Genomic DNA, 6,816 nt, shown 5'->3' on the forward strand with positions numbered 1-6,816 from the left:
TCAGAAAGTTTGTTTCATGAGAACAGTTTTCCTTTCTGGTGTAAAGTCGTCGTCTTCGTTGCATCTTTTTTCACTTTTATGTGGGGTCGATGTTTCTGGCCAACGTTCCCCATCTACCTCTGTCCCACACTTCATCACCGGTTAATCCCTTTGATACAGTCCACCCACCTTCGCTCTGGTCTCCCTCTCCTTCTGGTTCCCTGTACCTCCATTTCCATCACTCTAACCCTAATATACTGTTCATCTCTTCTCATGACATGATCATACCAACCCAGTCTACTTTCCTGGATCTTATCTGATAGTACTCTAACTCCTGTGGTACCCTTAATTACCTCATTCCGTATATTATCTCTTCTTGTCATCTCACACATCCATCTCAACATTCTTATTTCTGCCACATCCATTTCCTTCTCCTCTGTCTTTTTTATTGGTAGGTAGTAGGTTGGCCAGGGCCCGAGCTGCCCGTTGAGATACTACCACTAGAGAGGTATTGGATCTTTTGACTGGCCAGACAGTAATGCGTTGGATCCCTCTCTCTGGTTACGGATTATTTTTTCTTTGCCTACACTTACGCAGAATAGTCTGGCCTATTCTTTACACATTCTAGTCTTTCCTCATACACCTGACAACAATGAGATACTAAACACTTCTTCACCCAAGGGGTTAATTACTATACTACAATTTGTTCAGTGTACTTTTCTCTTGGTAAGGGTAGAAGAGACTCTTTAACTATGGTAAGCAGTTCTTCTAGGAGAAGGGCACTTCAAAATTAAACCATTGTTCTCTAGTCTTGGGTAATGCCATAGCCTCTGTACCATGGCCTTCCAATGCCTTGAGTTAGAGTTCTCTTGCTTGAGGGTACACTCGGGCACATTATTCTGTCTTATTGTTCATCTCTTCTCATGATACGACCATACCAACCCAGTCTACTTTCTTGGATCTTATCTGATAGTACTTTAACTCCTGTGGTACCCCTAAGTACCTCATTTCGTATATTATCTCTTCTTGTCATCTCACACATCCATCTCAACAGTCTCATTTCTACCACATCCAGCTTCTTCTCTTTTGCCTTCTTTATTGGTAGGTAGTAGGTTGGCCAGGGCCCGAGCTGCCCGATGAGATACTACCACAAAGGAGGTATTGGATCCTTTGACTGGCCAGATAGTAATGCGCTGGATCCTCTCTCTGGTTACGGATTATTTTTTCTTTGCCTACACTTACACAGAATGGTCTGGCCTATTTTTTACATATTCTCGTCTTTCCTCATACACCTAACAACAATGAGATACTAAACACTTCTTCACCCAAGGGGTCAATTACTATACTGCAATTTGTTCAATGTACTTTTCTCTTGGTAAGGGTAAAAGAGACTCGTCTTGGGTAATGCCATAGCCTCTGTACCATGGCTTTCCACTGCCTTGGGTTAGAGTTCTCTTGCTTGAGGGTACACTCGGGCACACTATTCTGTCGTATTATAATTTCTTTTCTCCCTCTTGTGTTTTTGGAATGGTGTGTTGGGAAAGCTTAATAGAAGGGCCATGGATGCTTGGTGGTTTATCAAGAAGATGTCTTTTCCTTTTCTGATTATTTTTCTTTTCAAAACCATCCGTACTGTCCTCCCTTCAGTTGAAGTGGCTATCCTGGAGGGTATTTAGCCTTGCATGGTGTATTGGCTCCTCCATGTTGACCATTTTTTCCGACTTTTTACTATAGTCTATGGGTTTCATCAATCACTTTATTTATAATTGTACATATTGTTGTTGTTATGATTCTTGTTAGTCTAGTTTTTAAGTGTGATGTCTTTGTTTTATTTCTATTAATTCTTAAGCTGTCTTGAGACATTGAGCGAAATCCGGACCAGTTCGTCCTAGATTTCGTCAATGTCGTCTTCTGTATTGCAATATTTGTGGTCTTCATGCAAATATCCAAGATCTTACAGTTGCACCCAGACAGTATGATATTCTTTTGTGCTCAGAAACTATGGTTTCTAATATGAGGCACTCATCTGAGCTCCTTATAACTGTTTTTTAGAAGCCAAAAATGTTGAAACGTGATGCCATCCCTAGGGCTAGGGGAATGGCTGTGTATATTAGGACCGAGTACCCTGCTTCTCATAAGTCCTGCTATCAATGAGGATGTCATGAGATTCAGGTAATAAAAGTTTGTGGCAGGAATAACAACTTTTATTTGCGTTCGATCTACCGGAATCCAGGCATGGATGATTCTATCTTCAATTGTCTTCTTACCATTATGGCTAAGATACAAGAAGATGATAGAAAGGCTTCTTTTGTATTTGTTGGTGATTTTAAATGGTCACCATAGGTAGTCGATAAGTTCTATCTCTCCTACCGATCGCCATGGCTTAAGAGCTTTAGACTTTGCCTCTGAATCAGGCTGTGAGCAAATTATAAATGAAGCTACTCACAGGTCTGGTAATTGCTTGGACCTCGTATACACTGACTCCCCTGGCGTTATAACTACTAAGGTTGGTTCTCCAGTCGGGACATCTGATCATGCCTTGATTTCCTTAGTAGTGAAGACTGAGCAGCCTATCTCTGATATATCACACTCTTGTAAAATTTATATGAAATCCCAAGCAGACTGGAATGGGATTTTGCATGATCTTTTATGCTTGAATTGGTCACAATTATATAGTAGTGTAGATCATGTTGTCCCTTTGAATGAGAATCTAGTCAACATCATAGATAGGTATATCCCTTCTCGTGTGCTAAGGTACCGAGTGAAGGACAAACAGTGGTTCAATGATGATTGTAGACGTGCTTATTTGGAGAAGCCATTATGGCTAAGATACAAGAAGATGATAGAAAGGCTTCTTTTGTCTTTGTTGGTGATTTTAAATGGTCACCATAGGTAGTCGATAAGTTCTATCTCTCCTACCGATCGCCATGGCTTAAGAGCTTTAGACTTTGCCTCTGAATCAGGCTGTGAGCAAATTATAAATGAAGCTACTCACAGGTCTGGTAATTGCTTGGACCTCGTATACACTGACTCCCCTGGCGTTATAACTACTAAGGTTGGTTCTCCAGTCGGGACATCTGATCATGCCTTGACTTCCTTAGTAGTGAAGACTGAGCAGCCTATCTCTGATATATCACACTCTTGTAAAATTTATATGGAATCCCAAGCAGACTGGAATGGGATTTTGCATGATCTTTTATGCTTGAATTGGTCACAATTATATAGTAGTGTAGATCATGTTGTCCCTTTGAATGAGAATCTAGTCAACATCATAGATAGGTATATCCCTTCTCGTGTGCTAAGGTACCGAGTGAAGGACAAACAGTGGTTCAATGATGATTGTAGACGTGCTTATTTGGAGAAGCCATTATGGCTAAGATACAAGAAGATGATAGAAAGGCTTCTTTTGTCTTTGTTGGTGATTTTAAATGGTCACCATAGGTAGTCGATAAGTTCTATCTCTCCTACCGATTGCCATGGCTTAAGAGCTTTAGACTTTGCCTCTGAATCAGGCTGTGAGCAAATTATAAATGAAGCTACTCACTGGTCTGGTAATTGCTTGGACCTCGTATACACTGACTCCCCTGGCGTTATAACTACTAAGGTTGGTTCTCCAGTCGGGACATCTGATCATGCCTTGATTTCCTTAGTTGTGAAGACTGAGCAGCCTATCTCTGATATATCACACTCTTGTATTATTTATATGAAATCCCAAGCAGACTGGAATGGGATTTTGCATGATTTTTTGTGTTTGAATTGGTCACAATTATATAGTAGTGTAGATCAGGTTGTCCCTTTGAATGAGAATCTTGTCAACATCATAGATAGGTATATCCCTTCTCGTGTGCTAAGGTACCGAGTGGAGGACAAACAGTGGTTCAATGATGATTGTAGACGTGCTTATTTAGAGAAGCAGGAGACCTATCATCTTTGGAAGGGTAATAGATCAGATTTTACCTGGAACAACTATACTCATCTTCGAACTTTTGCTCAGAGAGTTTATGCCTCAACTGACAAGGAGTACAGTTAAATCATAAAAGAAACTTTTTCTGGTACATCTCAGGAACATAAATGGTGGTCTACCCTTAAATCTGCACTCTTTGATGTAGATGCAACAGTTCCTCCTTTACCTAAACCAGATGGCTCAGTCACTCACTGTCCAAAGAAAAAGGCAACCCTTTTGGCTGATGTTTTTGACAGCAAACAGAGTAATGAAAAACTTGAACTTCCTCATTCCTGTTTTCCTGAGGCTAAACTAACTAGTTTATCTTTACAATCTCGTGAGATTAAAGCTCTGTTAATGGACCTTGATGCTTATGGAGGTGTAGACCCAAATGGCATTTTCCCTTTGTTTTTTTTTATAAAGACAGCAGATTTCTTAGCTCCAAAGTTATCTGTTATTTTGCTCTAGTTAGCAAGCTTTTAGCACTTGTTGGAGAATTGGTAATGTTACTCCTCTATGTAAATGTGTTTGTGGTAGCTCAAGTCCCACTGATTACCGCCCAATTTCCATAACTCCCATATTATCTAAAATTTTTGAACGTCTTCTTGCAAAACGTCTTAATAGGTTTGCTGAAGGTAATCATCTATTCCGTAGTTTGCAATTTGGTTTTCGTAAAGGACTTGAAGCATGTGATGCCCTTCTTACAATCTCCAATGCTATACAGAAATCCCTTGATTGTGGTCAGGAAGTTTGTGTGATTGGCCTTGATTTTAGTGCTGCCTTTGACCGTGTTAATCATGAGGGTCTTTCTTTCAAACTAAAACATTTGGAGTGGGTGGGTTGTTTTTTAGCATTATCATTGATTTTTTAAGTAATAGATCTCAAAGAGTTGTTATTGATGGGGATCATAGTGAGTATAGGAATGTGATATCTGGTATTCCACAGGGTAGTATTCCTGGCCCATTACTTTTCATACTATATACACATGACATGTGGTTTGGCCTAGAAAACAAGCTTGTTGCATATGCAGATGATGCTACTCTCTTTGCATCAATTCCATCCCCTGAATGTAGATTTGGGGTTGGTGAATCCCTAAATTTTGATTTAGCTAAAATTAATGCTTGGTGCGAATTATGGGGTAAGAAGCTGAATCCTAATAACACTCAAAGTATGATTGTAAGTAGGTCAAGAGCGGTGGTTCCTCAACATCCGGATCTCAGTTATGATAATGTTTCTTTGAATTAGTATGACTTTTTTTGAATTTTAGGCGTGATTCTCGACAGCAAATTTACTTTTGAGAAACTGATTAGGTGTGTGTCTTCTTCAATTACACAAAAAAAAAATCTGGCTTATTAAGAACGTGTTACAAGATTTCCGGTGATCAATCTATTCTGAAGAAGTGTTTTAATTCTTTCATTCTACCTTGTTTTGAGTATTTTTCCCCTCTCTGGTGTTCAGCTGCTAATTCTCATCTTAATTTGTTGGATAGAAACTTACGGTCTATTAGATTTTTTATTCCTGATCTAGATATTAATCTTTGGCACCGTCGTTCAATTAGTTCATTATGCATGTTGAATAAGATTTTTCATAACTCTGACCATCCTTTACATTCAGATCTCCCTGAACAATTCTATCCTGTTCGTATTACTAAGCAGGCAGTTAATTATAATAGCCAGGCGTTCTCAATCATGAGGCTCAATACTACACAGTATTCTAGAAGTTTTATTCCAGCTGTTACCAAGTTGTGGAATGATCTTCCTAATCGGGTAGTTGAATCAGTAGAACTTCAAAAGTTCAAAGTTTGAGCGAATGTTTTTATGTTTACCAGGCTGACATGAGTCTTTTTATAGTGTATATATGACATATATGTTTTTAACGTTGTTAATAGTAAATATAGGACATATCTATTTTAACGTTGTTATTGATTTTAGAATGATTTATTGTTAATGTATTCTTATCATTTATTTATTTCCTTATTTCCTTTTCTCACTCACCTATTTTTCCCTATTGGAACTCTTTTGTTTATAACATCTTGCTTTTCCATCTACGGTTATAGCTTGGATAATAATAATAATAATAATAATAATAATAATAATAATAATAATAATAATAATAATAATAATAATAATAATCACTTGTTTTCTTTGGAGGAGAATTTGGGTTGCCTCTGTATGTAAGGTAATACCACCGATGGAATGTAAGTAACCGAGATTCGATTCTCTTTACACGTGTACGTAGGTACAGTCAAAATCATGATTAATGGGAATACATGATTAATCTATATATATTTCACCAGAATATGGCTCGAATGTATATTTTCAAGTAAAAAGTTTGGCTTCCATTCTAGTCATTATGCGTTGGTCGTTGTTGGAGAAATCTTTTACATCCCGAATACCGACGAATTCTTCTTACTAATTCTTGTAATAATGATGTTGAATTGAATCAAATTCGTATATTTAGCGTAAAAAAATATAAGTTTATACATCAACCTTTATGCTTCATTACCTCTGACAACGAAGCTGGGAGGAGGTTATGTTTTCGCCCCTGTTTGTCCGTTTGTCCATTTGTCTGTTTATTTCTTTATGGACAATTTCCTGGCCAAAATTTAACTCATAGAATAGTCCCAATTTAAGGGATTAATTTTTATGTCAGGACATGGAAGTGATTCGATTTTGATAGTCCTATGTCAATGGTCAAGGTCAAGGTCGAGCAAAAGGTCGATCGAATTAACCAAAACCTTAACCCCAAGATCGCATATGGTTGTCAAACAGATGCCTACGGTCTCTAAATTCCTTCCTGGAAACTCTAGCTAGTTTCCAGAAATCAGCTGTCATGGCGGAGGTCTGCACTCTCAGAGCTTTCTTCTAGTCATAGGTCTCACATCTATCACAAAC

Source organism: Palaemon carinicauda, chromosome 3 (genome assembly GCF_036898095.1).
Source record: "Palaemon carinicauda isolate YSFRI2023 chromosome 3, ASM3689809v2, whole genome shotgun sequence".
Lineage (NCBI taxonomy): Eukaryota > Metazoa > Arthropoda > Malacostraca > Decapoda > Palaemonidae > Palaemon > Palaemon carinicauda.